The sequence below is a fragment of the Ixodes scapularis genome, unplaced genomic scaffold (genome assembly GCF_016920785.2).
Source record: "Ixodes scapularis isolate PalLabHiFi unplaced genomic scaffold, ASM1692078v2 PGA_scaffold5__190_contigs__length_132052651, whole genome shotgun sequence".
In the NCBI taxonomy this organism is placed as follows: Eukaryota; Metazoa; Arthropoda; class Arachnida; order Ixodida; family Ixodidae; genus Ixodes; species Ixodes scapularis.
Genome location: NW_024609880.1, coordinates 110,484,308 through 110,502,598, shown reverse-complemented (window position 1 = coordinate 110,502,598; position 18,291 = coordinate 110,484,308). Strand labels below are relative to the sequence as shown.

Here is an 18,291-nt window from a genome sequence, read left to right as displayed (position 1 = left end):
AGCTAGGCAGCTTGATAGTAACTAAAAAATAGTCAGAGGGCAGGCGAGCTGGTGTAAGTTGAACATAATTGTAAACCCGAGACTGGGGTAGAAAAGAGAACACAACAGAAGGTAGAAAAAGAGGAGGCAACATCTCAATTGAGACGTTGCCTCCTCTTTTTCTACCTTCTGTTGTGTTCTCTTTTCTACCCCAGTCTCGGGTTTACAATCATGTTGATAGTAACTACTTTTGGAAATGCACCAGAAATCACTCTTTAGCTGCTAACATAGCAAAGAATTCTACACGAATTAACGAAGGATCTCCAAACACACTGAAGCTATGCAATTACAGTGAACAAATTCTCTTCAGAGACTTACAGCGACCACCCATAAATAGAGCACAACGTAGGCATGCATGCACACGAAGTGAGTGGCTCTAAAGTCTATAAAAAGCACCCCTAGGAAGACTGCACTGGCTTATCTACAGCTCCCAAACAGAGATTTGTAGCTGCCAAACGTTATCTTATGACAGTAATATCGGGCCAAAAGCTCTGTAAAACGTGCACTGGCTGTTCCCCACAAGATTATAGAAGGATAACACTGCATGCCAGCTTACAAAGCCTTTGATCAGCTAATTGCCAACTTCCTTCGAGGCTGGGATTGAAGTCCAGAAAATAATGCTTGTGCCAAGTTTCATCAGCTGAAGTTTGCAAGCCCACAGGACGCTTATCTTGCCAAGTTATCTATTGACTAAAGTCCTTTTGATGTTTCTCAAGTTCTTTATCAGATATTAATAAAGCCTACAAGATATTCCGCGGTTCTACCTTTGTTTATACTGAAAAACTGACAGGATACTCTTAACCATGTTGAATAAACCTCAGACTGGGGCAGAAAAGGACATACAAGTCGAACAAACAGAAAAGACAGGACGACTTCTCCCGTTTTAGGATCAGTGTGTGTCATTCCTCCATCGCTAGCCTAAAGTTTTGGTGTTTTTTTTTTGTTTATATGAAAAAACAATTGTTTTTTTTTAGAGTTATCTTTGTGAATCCGCATGAAGGCCGTCCATAGTACTACTTTGTGTATTGGAGGGTTTGTCCTATGGACTGTTTAGAGGTTGGCCCTTTGTGTTGGTGGTCGTTGATTGGAGGGTTTGGCGTTTGAACTGGTTAGAGGTTGACTCTGTGTTGGCGGTGGCCGATTGTGGGCTATATAAGGAGGCGGACTAAATAAACCTGGTAGCTGAGTTTGAGGCGTCGTCCTGTCCTTTTCTGTTCCTTCGATTTATATGTTCTTTTCTTCCCCAGTCTCAGGTTTTTGAACATGGTAACATTCACCAGCTCGCCTGCGTCCTTACTATATTATCTAGGATATTCTTTCCAAGCCATTTGCTGGTATTAATATGAGCTTACAGAATCTTACTCCGCATAGCTACCTCTTCATTGGAACTTTTGCACGGATGAGACGGGTTAGAAACGAATGTCAACGAGGAAAGACAATTAAACTATAATTATCTTGTTCAGGAAGCAAGCAATTAATGCAAATGAGACGGCAAAAGAACTGCACACAGGCTCCTCTTTTTATGAAAAAAAAATATGAGAAAGCGTAAAACAATGCCTTGGGTCTTGGCCATACGACCTACCAAGATCCAAGATAGGAAAGAAATGTACACAGCAAGATATGGAGGTCAGGGAACGATACAGTTCCGACAGACCGCAGACCCCACGGCGGACGTATTTTTCGACGCATTTTTCAACTGGAGGTCGCGGTCAGACGCCTGGGAGAATTCCATTGCTCCAAATACAACATGCACCCATTACATGCGCAATATTAAAACTCCCGCACAGAGCGGGAGAATTTCATGGTTCCAAATACGAGAGGATCACGATAGCCACAGCATGCGATATCAAAACCGGCATACACAGAGGACGCAAGAGAGGAAAAAAACAGGAGAGGAGAAAGGGACGGTTTGAAGCGAGAACGACACTTGGGCTGCAGGGCAAAACCACGGCCACGTGACCGAGCTGAAATCAAAGCGAAGGAAGAAAAACATACGAAGAGAGGGGGAAAAAAGGGGGGGGGGGGGGTGCAACACGCGATGGGACATTGGGTGGAATCGACGAGATCATCCCACTCGATTTCCTTGACATTGTTGCCACGTGGCTTACTTCAAGAAACGCAGAACGCACGCACAGACGAGCGAAGCACACTGCAGATGGCGAAAGGCCAAACCGCGTCCAGCAAAAATAAAAGGAGAAGATAAAGAGAAAAACGAAGTCAACAATAAATGCGAGCAAGTGGTGGTGGCAGCAGCGGCGGCCCTTTCAAGGACAGAGCGATTCATGCGACTAGCCACCGAAGACCGCGCGTCCAATCGCGTCGCTAACAATCGCTCCCAGAATACGTACTCGAGACGAGCGGTACACACGCCACACTCACAACAACGAAAGAAAACTGTACACAAGCACGAAGAAGAAAAAAAAAAAAAAATGAAGAGAACCAGGAAAACGGGTCATCTCAGAGCCGAAAAGAAAACCCAAGCTGTCAAAGAAGTCCCAGTCCCGCGCAGTTTGACCGAAACATCAGTCACATACCCGATTAGATTTCCTTTTTTCCCCCTACACCGTCCATGCTTTCTTGCTACTCACCCGCTGAGGGCTGTAACTTGGAACCAAACGAAAATAGAATCCGCACGCGCTGGCAGCAGCCCCCCACCACACGTCAAAATCCCAGCCGCGTGCTCCTGAAGTAGGCGACCACTCAAGAAAGGCAGACAGACGTCCGCGACCCGTATCCACGAGAGCAGCGTGCGTCCGCAAGCAGCAACTCGAAACGAATGAACCCGACACGACCGCAGCGACGGGAGCCGAGTAACGTTATGTTTCTCCGCACCGGCGTGACTTTGAACCGACCGCGCTACAAACGAACGAGGGTTCTTCCGCCAATGACGCAGACGACATTCCAGCAACCAGCTTAAAAAAACCAAACCGACGTCACAAAAAAGGGGGAGAGATCGCGCCACGCGAGGATCTTCCCCGCAACCTCCGGAGGACGACGGCCAAGTCGGGCAAGTTGGCAAGGGGCAAAAGTCGTCCGGTCACGTGGCCAGCGGGAGTCTGACGTCGGAATTACGGTGGGACGTCCTCACCCGCGGGCAGTGGCAAACGGTGCTTGATGCCAACACTCGATAAGCATCTATCTTGCTCCGACTTCTAGCGAAAAAAAAAAAAAAAAAAAGCAGACAGGAGGGCGGATAACCTGCCGGCCGTGTCTGTGTGTGTGTGGAAAGAAATGAAAACTATCGGAGTCTTAAATAGACGCCTAAAGCAATGACGCACACACGTGTATACGTCTACACCACTCGTTTGGCCCGTTCAAGAAGAGCATCTCGTGATGCAACTCGCGAAGGAAAAGATTTATCGTAGAGTAAGGTATGTTGTTGGCAAGCGGCGTTTACAGTCGTCGACAGAACAAGCTAGAACGCGCCACAACTGCTCGAGCATGGCTTCTTGCACAACACTGCGAACCTAGAAAGGGAAGTAGCTTCTATCCGGCGTGCGTCAAGCAGCGACAGCGCGTGAGCAGAATCTCGAACTTGTTCGGATTTTTACATCCCACTATCTCACCAGAAATCCCCGAAAAAAACTGTAGCCTCCCATACACTCGAAACGAAAAGTGCGCAGCTGACGTTTGCCGACAAGTTACCGATAAACCGATACACCCAAAACGTTGTATTCGAGGACGGCACTCGCGACCTTGAACTACCGCGTAACTGACAGAGACTCATCAGAGGCAGAGGAAAAACGACCGAGGTCGACATCAACATAACGTCGGGCTGCCCTACACTATAATTATCGAACCCTACGGACTGAGACACCCCCTCGTTTCCTCGTGGTTCCCGAGCACAATGAGCCTGCTACGCACGACGACCGACCAGCAGGAAAGTCGCGAATCAACCCGAGATAATCATTAACATTAGTGCCGTCCAGGTTCGGTGGAGTAAACAGCCCATTTACTCCCTTTTGCGAGAGAAACCGGCGGTGGTAAACAAGGCACCGAGCAGCGACACGTACTACGAAACACGGTGGGTGGAATAAAACGGCCCATTTACTCCCTTCGCAAAAGAAACTGTAGGTGTAAACTGGACGCAGTAGACAACCAACTGCTCCCTTTGCAGGAAGAAATGGAATGTGGTTAGACTGTGCAGGCAACAGGTACGAGACAGAACGAACAGCGGGGAAACTATCCTTTTCTTCCATTACAATCACGGTCTAGAGTCCGGGAATTTCCATCGCTCAACAAAGATGCTCCGACGGACGATCAGCGAGGCACGAACACGAGATGCACGCACGAACGGGTCTTCTGTGGTCAGCTCCAAGACTATTATCGTCGCTATCACGCCACACGGGATTCTGCTTTCTCAGATGCCACAATTTTCCGGTTTCCTGGAGCCGACGTCTGTAGGCGTGTCAATTTGCCGGTTCAGTGGAGCGTTTTAACCAGTACTAGTTTACAAAAGATCTCGCATCGAATCGCCCACCAACTCTGAAGCACCCTGACAAGCAAGATCACGCAAAGAAAAGTATTCGCATCTTTCCGCGGCGTAGACTCTGGATTGACGTCGCGTCAGCCGCCATTGCTCCGGACCATGCCCTGGTTGGTGCCCGTAGCTTCTGCAGCCTACATTTTGAGCGATGGAATTTGTTATTCTCGGCAGGCCTTGCCGAGGGGAAGAGATTCGATGGGTCCAAATGTACGCTGCAGAAGGTATGGGCACAGGAGCATGTCTGGTATATACGGTGCCGCACGACGTTAGAGACACACCGACACCCCAAAATTATTTTCTTTTTGCTAGGCGATTCATTATGATGTCAGACGACTTCTTAATATTTTGCTACAGCGGCACGTATATTTTTAATAAAGAAAGAAAAAAAAAACGCAACTGCTGGAAACCGAAACTGGACTGGGGAGGAAGAATATAGAGGAGAAGAGTTGGCGGAAGTCACGTGGCTGTGCAACTTTTCTTTCTTCAGTCAACGTATTTGCGGCTTTTTAGAAGCCACAAAAAATTGGTATATTTCATTTCTATTTTTAATATTGAGTGTGTACCTTCGATGACCCACGACTTTGATTGTCTTCGGCGATTGTGTCCAAACCATAGAAAACGGCACGTGACCACGAAGAAGAGTGAGCGCGACTCAAACCGGCCAGTTCTCGATCGGCGGTTTTCGGGCGGAAAGAAAACGAATTTCGAGCCACAAAGAGTGTTCTGGGTGGTTGGGCTCTCATATGTCACGTACAACTAAAAACCTCGGCGAGCCAGTGTCCTTTTAAGTGCAAGGCATGCACATCTAACATACGCTGGTGGCAAGTTTTCATCCAAAAAGGAGGCACACTTGGCTGAAAACCGCAAGCTTCAAATCAGTCTCGCCATGCAAAATTCGTACAAAAAAAAAAAAGTATTTAAAGATTTTTTTTTTTGCGTTATTTTGAATTTTGCATTTTTTGCCAGAATTTTCTTAGAACTGCAGAACGCACGACGTGCAACGAAGGCCCAAATAAAAATGAAATTAGGGTCAGTATAAATGAAAGATGAAGAAAGAAAAAAAAAAAAAAAAAAAAGTTATTGATCAACTTAAACTTTTGCGAACACCACCATTCAGTTAAAATTTGTTTTCTTGTTATCATAACGAGTCGTTTTCATGCTAATGTACGCGGTCGTCGCTCCCGACGCATCCCCCACCTAGCGGGATGACGCGGCTGATTTGGTAGAGGTCGCCGACACGCCACCACTAGAAACGCGTGACGATCTGCCGACGACGGGCACCCTCTCTCCCTCCTCCGCTAGTTGCGCACAACAGTTGCAAAACCACTCCGCCCACACGCCATCGCGTACCCACTCAAAGGAAGTAAAAAGAAGAAAAAAACCACACGCCACAAAAAGAATAAGAAAGCGACATTAGTTGTAACCAAGTGTGGCGGGATTTTCTCGTGTGAACTGGCTTTAAAAAGGTTGACAACTCGCCGCGGTAGGCCGGAACAGCGAGCACTCGGCGCTTGGCTTCTTGAATGTATACAGACATTTTTTTTTTTTTTAAAGCGCCGAGTGCCTGGCGTTTAGAAAGCGAATATGGCGGCGCACGACAGCAGAATTGGAACTGAAAGGCGCCATTTCGTGTTCTCGAATAAATGTGCTTCGTATTGCCTGTTGGTTTTCATTACACTTGCGAAAGGAAGTTTAGGAGGAAGAAGAAAACGCGAACAGCCATTCTACCGGAATCCAATCATGCTTGACCGTGACGTCATTTCGCGAAACTCGGAACTAACGACGTCGCTTGTCAATATTCACCGATGTTTGTTTGCAAACAAGCTCACTACCACCCCCTATCGGCGGACCCCTGCGCGTTTCCGGTTTTCGTCTTCTTTTCCATTTGCCTCTCCTCCTTTTATTATTTCCACTACTTTGTAAACTGCACTAATGTTCTTACATACTACAGAAACTTCTCTGAAGCCAACTCTTCTTATCCGACCGCTGTGCGTTGCTGAAGAATAAATAAATAAACTACCGGAAGGCTACGGGGGCACCAGATACTGTGGCGCCCTCGTGGTATCAACTCCCACCGAATGTGGTGAATAGAAATTTTACTGCGAATAAATGGATATAAAGTAGAACTCTTTCGCGGGAACATGAACCACCAAGTATGGCTGAATACTTCACGTCACTGCAGCGAGAAACAGCAAAACATTGGCGACACCACGCGTTCCGACTGCAGTATACCAATAACCACGCGTTCCGACTGCAGTACGGGTGGCCTACTCCTTTTTTACCGCCTAACTGCGTTCCTCACCGACCCGGCGAGTACTTTTAGAGACGGCCTTTCAACGCCACGAGAGAGAAACCAATAACCACGCGTTCCGACTGCAGTATACCGCGCTCTGTACTCTGTTCCGTCGAGATGCCATCGCAACGACGTGCCAGACATACACGAACCCAGTGGCCCTCCAACCGTCGCCGCGGTCCGACCAGCAGCTTGCCGTGGCGGACCCCAAGCAGCCCACCGCCAGGCCAGCACCATCGAAGAGGACGACGCGGCGGTGGTGTACGCGGTCGTTCGGCCCACAGCCGCGAGCAGAGACGGTCTCCGAGAAGGCAACCCGTCCGCTGACGGCGGCACGAACACGCGGGTCCGAAAGAGACGGCGGGCAACTGTACAGGGGCCGTCGAGGACCCACCAGCGCCCGAACACGCGGACCGGAGCGCGCGTTTTGCCACGTGCACAAAGCGTGCCTCTGGCCACGTGCACCGACACAAGCTTCCAGGTCTCGCGTGTCCAGCATGATCCAGCAGCACCGACCAAAAAATGATCTGGACGAGATTTAAAAAAAATGGGGGTGTGCGTGAGTTTATACAGAACCGGGCGACTTGTCTCCCCTGCTGTAGATGAGCAGCTAGGGTCTTCAACGTGCACCACGCAGTAGTGATACACGACCGCACGCCGGTACAATGCTCATCCAGATCGAAACGGGCAGGGGCGGGGATTGAACACAGGATATCTGGGTTCTGCCCGGATGCAGCGCGAGCGTTCGCTCAAGATTTGCCACACGCGTCCGCGAATCTGGCACTTATCAGTTGCGAACACCAAAGTCCGACGTTGTGTGTGTGTGTGTGTACAGTAAAGATCATGGTAGAAGCTTGGAGTCGTCGAGTTTTCCAATAGCAAACACCATCACAAAGTCGACGTTCTGACATTTCCAATCGACGGAGGACGACCGCAGCGGCTTGTGCCCTCTGCTGCGGTGCCGCCGATTTCGGTCCCTCGCAAGGGCTATTTTGTTCCTTGATTCAGAAGGGTCAGTTATGCGGGGCACCTTTATAGGTCAGGTAGTTCTCGAAGCAGCGGATCAGCTGTCTCTCTCGCCGGTCTCTGTCAGAACTCAGACGCGCGAGCGTCGTGCCGAGTCTTCGTGCGACCGTCGAAGCGCCTGCAGTCGAGCTGCAATGACCAACTGGTCCCTTCGTTCAGGGAAAACTAAATCGCGCCCGGCGACCCAAATGAAAACCTCGTGACTTGATTGGGCCGGCTGGTTCATACTTCACACGAATAAAATAGTGCAAACTGATCAAGGACAAAGAGGCACACATATATACGACAGGACTGGCGTTTACTTTCAAACAAGTTTATTGCAACATCAAACCAAGCAATAAGATATACCATTGCATGCGAGAGAAAACCACGCGTGAATAAAACATTTTATTTATGTGTGGTTCCATTCCCGCGGGCAACATGGTGTGTAATATTGCTGGGTTTGATATCGCAATAAACTTGGTGGTATACGTCAGCGCCAGTCCTGTCGTATGTGTGACTCTTCGTCCTTGTTCACGCGGAATTTTTTTTTTTTTTTTTTTTTTATCTAAAAGGATTACGCCTGGCTCATCCGAACACATGCTCCATCCATTTCACAGTGCCGTGATCCTGCAGGAGCGTAGCCTCCTAGGACGAGTTACAACACTGTTACACTAGTCGATGTACGCGACCAAACGTCGATGATATCGCATCAAGAAGGCTTACCGCGCACGCGCAGTAGAGCCCAGTGCGGACCAAGTTCGAAAGGAAGCACCGACGCGTCGGGCCAGGCACTCGCACACACCGCGTCGCGCACGGCAGCGGAACGGAACGGCGTGGCGCGACGGACAAACCGCAGACGGTCGACGTCAGGCCACCCCGATCACGCCACCGCATTACTCACGTTGCAAGTTCCGGGATGCAGCTAAAAGCTGCCGCCACTTTGGGCACGGCCTTCTTTTGTCCCCGCTTTGGTGTTTTTTGTTTTATTGGCTCGCCGGCTCGTCACTCGGTCGCTACGCGTCAACTTAAACAAATGGACAATCCCGACGCCCGCCTATCAAACGCGCCCATTGTGAGCGCGGCGCGACATGTCCGCCAAAATAAAGCAGACTTTTTTTTTTTCTTCTTTTTGATTGTTTGCAGATATAAAAGACAACGCGATACTACTTCGGTAGAGTGAGGACTAGAGTGCCTTCATGTGCTAGGGAGCCTTCATGAAGGCTCCCTAGTGAGGACCAAACAAAACATTTGCGTAAAACTTGGACTGAAAAGATTGTTGGCGTGCAATGTTACGTCAACTCGGCAGCGTGCCGAAGGAACGAAAGGGGGAAGCGGTCAGAAAAAGACGTCCTTCACGAAACGAGCGCTAGAATCGCTCGTTTCTCGCATTTCACTCGTAACCGCCTAAACATATCATGCGGTAGACGCCTTTCTTGGGGAGGATTTAAAGATCTAGCAGCGACAGTAGCACTGGATCGGTACGCGCGTCAATGACGTAAACGCAGCCATCATTGCAGCAGTTACTTCCAAACAGCCCGGGAGCTCGCATGGTCCTTTTAATTAAAAGAAAAGAGAAAAAAAAAATGTCTACTCTTCTGCGGGCTAGAAGCACTTAACCATGTAAAAGATGCCATTTGCGAGTTTGTTTTGGGTTAGAATTAACAGTATCGTGTAACGTTTACCGGCCTCTAGTTTTTGTAGACCTTTGTTTTATATGCCCCCTCTGTAACGCCTTCGGGCTCCGAGGGAAGAAATCAACAAACAAGTTTTCCCCTGCGGATTAGTAAACTTCCAGAAGTGACGTGTCAAAACAAACACGCCAACTTCTTTCGTCAGCTAGTCTTTTTAAGCATTAAAATCGACAGGACGTCAGTCTGCCCACACTTTCCAGAGCCCAGACCCTGCCGTTACACAGCTGCATGGAGCTAGGAAGAAGTGGAGGGGACACACCGGCTCAAGCCAGCCAAACGAGAAAAATCCCAAGTGAAGCCGGAAGTATAGAGGTCACGGTCGTCGGGGGAACACCCCCGAGGGTGACCAAAAACAACTCAGTGTCGGCGCCAAGCCAGCTCTCCTTTTCGTTCAATGGAGTCGTTTTTTTGGTCAACGTCGGTGGCGCGTCCCTTCCAACCGGAGGTCTCCCACGGCTTCACCACTAATGGCGTCATGTCACCTCCAGAAGCTTCCTACCTCCATGCATGCTTTCAGAAAGGAATTAGGATGTCCTCGCGGTTTCCGTTGCCCTGCCTCAAAACCGCGACACTGATGTCACTTACTTTACGTCATGCTAACGACGTCACTTCCGGCAGCCGTCCAGCGGTATCAACGTGTACGCATCCCCCACCGAATCGTCCGCGGAAGTCCCATCGGACAGCTCGTGCCAAGCATTCCCGATCACACCGTCGGAGGTACGCATCCCAGGTGAACCGAAAAGCTCAAAAAAGAAGGAGGTAAAAGGCCAAACTCTCACGGTGAGGAGGACGGCAGAGCGAGGCGGCAGACGACCCAGCGCCAAACCGCCAAGGACGGACCTTGCCCCAGAAAAAAAAGATGCAGCTACAGAGGCGTCTCGTATGAAGAGCATTTTCGGGGATGAACTGGGAGAAATCGTGCATTTTTCCTCGTCTCGTTATCACGAACGACACACATTATGGACGCTTTTCGTTCTTTCCTTTTATGAAAAAAAAGAGAAAAAAAAAAGGGGGGGGGGGGGGTCCATTGAATTAAAGCCCCTGTATTCTCGGAAAGTACAGCGCCACTGCCTTTTTTTGCCTGCTAGACGGACACAAATGCCAACATACAGACGACCAAATATCGCGAGGCGATTGCCTGATCGGTCTCGGTTGCCATGGCAATCGTCATTTCGGTCCCATTCAAATCTTCGAAATGGTCTCTCTGATATGGTGGCGCGGAAGATCGCCATGATGTAGTATCATCGTACTGAAGGCGTTCCTCGCCGCGATATGAACCTCTTTGGAGCCGTGCATGCAATCCACGTATCGATCATGGTTACCTCCGCAGATCCCTTACTACAGTAGTGTTAAGCATGCACATTAAAAAAAAAAAAAAAAAAAAAAAAAAAAAAAAAAACGACTGTGGATAACAAAATCTCGGTCTACAATAAATGTATTTATGAAGCAACCAGTCACCGGGAATTTGGATCGGCGCACCAAGATTGGAGAAGGAGAAACTGCTCATTCCATGAACAGAGACCAGTTACTCAGCATTAAACGAGACATGCCTGTATTCTAAAAAAGAAAAAAAAAAGCACCTGTCGTTTCTATCGGACAAGTCGACATGGACGCATGTCTCCACCGAAGAATAATATTTCTCGCAGGCCATCACGCGGCCAACACGCGAGGCAATGACACACCCTTACACAGTAAACACGATAATAAAAAAAAAAAAAAAGAAAATCTTGTAGATACACCGAGAGCTTTACATCAGCTACTACCTGCAAGCAACGTGCTTCCTGTCATATCGAACACCGACTCGAGCACGATAACAGAAGTCCTTCTAAGGGCCGAGTACCGACGACCGCAAACTCTGCTGCCCTGCGAATCATCAAAAATATATTAACTTTTATCTAGAGCGAATGAGAATACCAAACAAGTTTTGAGAAAATAAAAAATAAATAAATGGTGGGGGAGGGGGGGGGGGGGGGGGGGACTTTCGGACGTACCGCGAAAACTAACCCTTTGTACCTATTTACAAAAAAAAAACGATCTCGGCATTTGCACCTTTCTTTGTACAGAACGAAAATTTTATAGATATATATAGATATATGCGGAAAAGCCACGCTAGATACTGACATCATTTCCCTCCAACGCGATTCGTCAAACCTGACATCACTTTGTTCACTGACGTCGGGTCTCAAGCACAGCTCCCTTATCGCACGGATGTGCAATGGTATCGTGTGCTAACAAACAAGACTCCCCACTCGCTGAGAAGACGCCGAGGAATATGATACATGGACTGCACGTGGACGCTACGATCCAAGACGATACAATTTTGGCGCTGCTCCATGGGCCCAATCAAGCACACCGCCAAAACTCTCGTGTATTGAAACAAAAACAGGAGCACGGCTAGCTCGCGCAAGAGCTTTGGCAGCAGTGTTAGCACGTCACACTCGTTGTCTTTCAAGTGGTACTAATATAAGCCTGGCACCTTCACGTGCTCACCTACACGTGAGCTCGTCACGCAATAATCAGAAAAGGCGAAGATACAAAAATTGGCAAGCTCCTTCCCGATACAGGATGCAAAGGCACCCTTTATCAGTTTCTCTGCTTGCACAGGGGAGGATGTCGATCACGCACTGCCCGATTACCCGAGCTCGATAAGACTTCTTCAGTTGGGATGATGGCGTGGGAAATACCATCCAGAAAACAAAGTCCGGGCCTTTCCCCCTCAAACGTCATCACTGGATGCATGGATGAGGCTGAACCCTTTGAATCGTGCGGCTGCGTTTTTTTTTCGTTCTTTTTTTTATTATTGGATGGATGGATGTGAGAACTTGAGATTGGGCGAGTTGGTTCATGTTTGTCGACGTTTAGCGCACTCAACATGTGGAAGACTCATGTGGAAGACAATACGTTGGACAAACTGGGCGATGTTTGAATGACCGCCTTCGAGAACACTCCAACAACATTGTAAACGCTAACTCTGGCCACTTGGGGATACACTGTCGGGATTGTGGATGTGTCGCGCACTTCAACAACAGCACCGTGTTGGGCAAAAGTGCAAACCAATTAACGAGGGAAATCATCGAAGCCGACAATATCATACGACTAGAGGACAAATGTGTTAGTACGCCGTCGATAACATTATCACGAAAAGAGATTAATTATTTAGCCGCGAATTAGCCTAAGCGTTAGCCAGAAATTTTTACTCTTATGTCGTCTTTTTCTATTTGCAAATCGTCAAAAATCTGAAGAAGTAGAAGCCGAAGTAAACCACGAAATACAAAGTTGTTAGTGAGCGCTGTGTGAAAGGAGTGTTCTTTGGGTGTGTGAATGTTTGAGTGACAGTTTTTTGAGTGCGCTAAACGTCGACAAACATGGATGGATGGACGAGGCTGAACCTTTTGAATCGGGCGACTGCTTGCGCCACCTATAGCCAGCGTTTTTTTTTTTTTCCTCCATCACTGGTTGCATGGATGGATGGATGAGGCTGAACCCTTTGAATCGGGCGGTGGCTGGCGCCACCTAGCCAGCGTTTTTCCCTTTTTCCTAACATTGATTTAGCACTCCACCGCAGTCTCAGCTTCGGGGTGCACGGCGTGCCGTCTCACCACGCGGCGACGCCAAGACGGAAGCGTCTGTCGCGTGGCGGCGTCTGTCGTCGAGTTTCAGCGCGTCTGCCACTTGGTCGGAGAGCTATTAACGATGACGTCATGGGCAGACCTACTAGATGCAATTGGGTGAAGTCCGCGGCTAGCTTAAGCCGCTAAGTGGGGACGTTCTTTTGCTTTTTTTTTTTCAGCAATTTTCTTTACGCGCGCCTATAAAAAAAAAACAGGCGCGCGTTACGAAAGCGTCCTCGCACACTTTCCCGTACAATGGCCCACTTGCCGGCGGAAGAACGACGGGGTAAAAAAAAAATAAAGAGGCTCGACCTTTCGCGTCGACTCGCAAGGATTTGAGACGCCCTACAAAGGAGCATTGTCTCTCGGTTCCCTGCTTCCCGCCGCGAAGGACGGTCCATTCGTGCGAAGAGGAAACCTAAAGGCCCGCTCACACACTTGCCACCGAGTAGGACCGACCGAGACAACACCGATTTTTGAAAAGCCTATTGCGACAGCTTAGGACCAGTTCCGCAGCAGCGCATCTGATCCTAAGCCGTCGCAAGAGGCTCAAACATCGGTCTTGTCGCAGTCTGTCCTACTCCATAAGGGAACCTTAAAAAAAAAAAAAAATGGGCTCGGGTTCGAACACCGGCACATTTATTTAACTAAAATAGCGCCAACTGAAACACGATTAAATACGAGCCGAAGAACGTGCCATCTGACGGGCAAAGTAAGGCGGACAACAATTTTTGAGCGCATGCACGCTAACACAGTTAGAAATGCGTTAACTTGTCATATAAAATCCGCAAAATATTTAAAAAAAGGAGAGAATGGTTAATTTCGTCAGGCTTCTTTGGAAGCATGGCGCTTCTTTAATAAAGATCCTACGTGGCTCTTGTTTTCATTTGCGCTGCTCAGACTCCCGCGTTAACCTCTCGACTTAAAAAGAAAAAAATATAAAAAAAATAACGCGTTTTCGGTACAACCAACACCGCCTAGAACACAAGGCCGCAGTGCTGCCATTTTTGAGTCCCAAGCGGAAGGCCAACGCTGGGCACCGATGGCACACGAGTGCCGAGTCAGCGCTCGACTTCAGTTTGAGCCGAACGTCGACGCGACCGTCGCGTCCAATCTGAGACCAGCGTTGGCCTTCGCTGATGAATTCCCATCAGCACCGCGGCTTTGTTATCTACGAGGTGTTGGTACATCGACAGCCAGAAGCGTGACTTCACCCTCAGTAGCGCTCGTCTCAAGAACTGGCTTTAGACGAAGAGGCCACCTCAACAAGAGTCTGGTAGTACACCGTCATTAAGACAGTACAGATCATATCGAAGCTCGGACATCATTCAACACCCCTCGCCCCCTCATACATACATACATACATACATACATACACACACACGCAAAAAGAGAAACGCAGGGACAGAAGGATAGACGCTAACAGGACACGGAAACGTCATGCCTTGTTAGCATCTATTCTTTCCAGGTCTTTTGAGAGTTCTGCTTCAGAAATGTACACTTTACACTTCTGCCTCGCGTGCGGAAACTGTCACGAACATACTAAAAAAAGAAAAAGAGCAAGAAAAGAATAAAATAAAAAAAAAACCGATCGTTTGAAGTTGACACACAGCTACTCTACCGTTCATTACACAAGCTGTGCACGGCACAAGGACGCGTGCTGTCGCTTCGGAGAAAAGTACTTGCGTTGGGTGCCATGATTGCGGCACGCGCAAAACGCCCTAATCATACAAAAAAATAAAAAATAAAACGCGGAAAGTTGGTTTTGTAAAAAAAAACGAATTCATCGAAGAAGGAAAAAGTTAGTCGTCGCTGTCGATCGTTAAAAGTTCTCACTTCCGTATCGTTACAACAATGTGCGGCTAATAGGAACTAGGGGGTATAGTCTTGAATTGCAATGCGTTCTTTTTGTAACGCGCTACCTTTTCCAGAAAAAAAGTAACGAATATAGAGTGCGCGACGTTACTTTTCAGTTTCTTCAGCAGTGAACAAGTACAGTCTAGCCATTCTTTGTAATTTCCAAATGATGTTCTGACATTTGGAGTGTCATGTTCGCCTCGTGCGAACTCTACTTGCATTTTCAGTAATAATCATACCCTAAAAGTAATGTCGCTACATTTAAAAGGTATCTGCAACGAATGACTTTCTGAAAGTAACTTAAGACTTAAGGCTGGTTCACACATTTGCAACGGTTGCGTTCGCATGCAACCGAAACGACTGTAACGACAAAGTGACCGGGACAAGTGTTGAAACTGGTAGCGTAGCTCCCATTATCGATTGGTAGCGAAGGTAGGTCACTTCCTCGATTTTTAGTTCGTGCAGCCACCGCCTGGTGCCGTCGGTATGTGGAAAAGGTCCATTGTACTATATTGTTGACGCCATTGCGAATACACTGTAGCGTTATCGGTAGGATTCCGTGTTTTTAGAGTTTTTCGCTGAAAAATCGGGGTCTTTCGGGAATTGTAGTATACACTTAGGTTAGTTGGTAATGCATCCAACAAAAAACGCAAATACAAAAAAAAAAAAAAAACACACACAAAAAAACGAAGGAGTTAAAGAAGTTGGACAAACGAACGCCGACTCTGTCCAAATTCTTTGAGTAGTCTTTCTTTTTCCGTGCTTTTTTTTTAAAAATTTAAGTTAATTCCTGTTCTCACTTCTTAGAAAATTCTAAAACGATATAAAACAAGTCGGGGTACTCTGAAACGTCCTGAAGGAACCTAGACGAGCTAAAAGGCAAACCACTCTCAACAGTATAGTTCGAGATTTCGAAGGCAACGGAGTGTCAACTCCTCGAAACCACTGACCTTGCGCACTTGTGAACTTTATTTGTAAGACACCGTCTTTCGCTTCATTTTTAGTGGTCGTGACCTCGAGATGTTTAGTTTTTCGGATAAATCTGAATTAAAGAAAATGGACCGATCAGTTTTTCGGACTTACCCGAAAACACGAACACCCCAGTTATTGAACATGGTTTATAGATGTCGAACGTATCGAAACGATGTATTCAAACTCCTTATTGTGGCGATCCTAGCGACCTTAGCGAAAGCAACCCCGACGCCAACCCCCACATCAAGACTACAGCGGCCTGAACTCGAAAACGGACGAGGACCACTGAGGAATAGTTTATAGGTTTTGGTACACGAGGAGTGTCGACACAACATGCAGGAACCGAACGCAGAAAAATCAAAACTCGACTTTTGGGAACGCGTGAGGCGGCACAGATCAACATGGGATGCGACTGTCCTTGGACATGCCAAGGAGACGATCCGTGTGACAATTCTAGTGGGAGCTCACCGTTCTTTGAGACCACGACCAGGGTGCTGCGCAAATTAAAATACGCGTGGCTAGACCTCATGATAGAGATACAGTGTGTGGACAGAATGGGACGGCTGCGCACTTTATACTTTGCGTAAAGGGTCTTCACCCTGCAGTGACAGAGCGTGACATTGACGTAGTAGGGACATATAAGGGAAGCGACGAGAGAACAGACTTTGGGAAGGGGGAGATGACTAGACAGAGGTCATCTCACTGGCGGCATAAGTGGAGGGCAGAACACATATATTGGAAGTAGGTTCCGTGACACAGATCGCAATTCTTTGGAGTATTAAAAGGACTCAACCATATTGTTTTGCACAATAAAAACTGTCAAAATTAAAAAAAAAAAGAAAAACACTGGCTAGGCGGCGCAAGCTACCGCCCGATTTCCGAGCTTGCGTCTCGAGCAATCAACCGCCACTCAAACCCGTACAACATGCTCGGGAGTAGACCAAAGCCGCGGAGATCTGCAGATCGCGAAGGCGCGCTCCAACTGCCCAGCCTTCATCCGCTCGAGCAGAGAGCTTTCGGCCTGAAAACAACAATAAGCCGAAACCCCAAGCAGACAGGCCGCACAATGACCCCTTCTATCGCAAGCGCGCGGCACCAGCGGCCCCCCAGTGTCGACACACAGAGCCCACAACAGTGCCGACGGGGTCGCTGGTTGCATAACCGCGGACGCGGCAGAATCCATGTCCCAATCGCGCTGTCCCGCAGCAGCGCTCGCAGTATTGGCGACCGGCTCGACCAAAAGGGCCGCTGAGGTCGATCTTTTACGACTGGGCCGAGCGCTCGATGTCTCGAGTACAATATGAACTTGACTTTTATAAATGGAGAGGAATCGTCCACTTTGACGGTGTTGGTTTAAGATGACTCCAAGCTTCCACCCTACTTGGTACCACACACCGTGGAAATTGTCGCTGGTTATTCATAACCCGAGTCGTGACGAAAACATCTCGTCGTCTATAGCAGACACCGAGCACTAGCGACTTTCAAGCCATCTGTGCGCTAAATTTGGACGGAGCGGGAGAGTTCGACAATGTAAAAAACGTATTTTTGCGGAAAAAAAAAAAAAAAAAAAAAAAAAAACACTGCATTTTTTTTTTTTTTTTTACACGCTGTATTCGAAGGTGGACGGAATTATTGTTAGGGTTCAAGCAGACTACGCAGATCAGCCGTCTTCCCGAGTATGGTCTCTTCGTATCGATCATCATCATGTCAACCGTACATCGAGGACACACGTACGCGAGAAGCGATCTACGGTTTCCTTCTTGCCTATATATTTCACCCCGCCGCGACAATGGAGCGACAGCAGGAGCGGTGCGCGAGGCCAGTGTGTCTTTTCTGGCACCGTGTTAGCTATTTAGGGACACCTGGTTCAAAAACGGCCAATTCTCTAATAAAAGACAAAAACAAAAAGTTCAGAGGTCTCCTTCGACAGCATCGCTTTTTCCTCCGTAAGCCAGCTGCTACTTGAGCTCGAACTCTGGCCCCGATTGTCCGATACTCATGTCTAGAGTGCCTTCATACACACGCGCGCTTTTGCTTGAGTGGTGACATCTCAGCCATTTTCTCGCCCAATCGTTTCTTCATGCATTTTGAAGCGCGCCTAATCTGGTGTCACTCAGCTCGAGCGCATAGCTTTGGCTAATGCATAGACGCCATTTTACCGCCCAAGTCAAGCACCGAGTGCGCGAGAGCGTCACGCGCTGGCGCATTCAGGGCAACAATGGATGTCTTCACCCTTAAACAGACAGACATGTAGGCACCCTACTCATGTCAACCTGAACAACATTCCGTCTATCGGAAGCTCTTGAAATCTATAAAGTCACGCGGTTCAAGTAC

At 48.1% G+C, this 18,291-nt stretch overlaps 1 protein-coding gene across 3 annotated transcripts in view; it reads right to left on the bottom strand.

The window, feature by feature from the left end:
• LOC8029783 (long-chain-fatty-acid--CoA ligase 3) overlaps positions 1 to 18,291 on the bottom strand; it is a 39,430-nt gene that overhangs the window by 16,287 nt on the left and 4,852 nt on the right. Inside the window, exon 1 of one of the 3 annotated variants that reach the window (XM_002407463.5) lies at positions 2,628 to 3,039. The exons of 1 other annotated variant lie outside the window; for it this stretch is intronic. The gene's annotated coding sequence lies outside the window, so the exon portion shown is untranslated. Of the gene's footprint in view, positions 1 to 2,627; positions 3,040 to 18,291 lie in introns of those variants that run through there. One more of the 3 variants, XM_040502482.2, reaches the window with a different exon arrangement.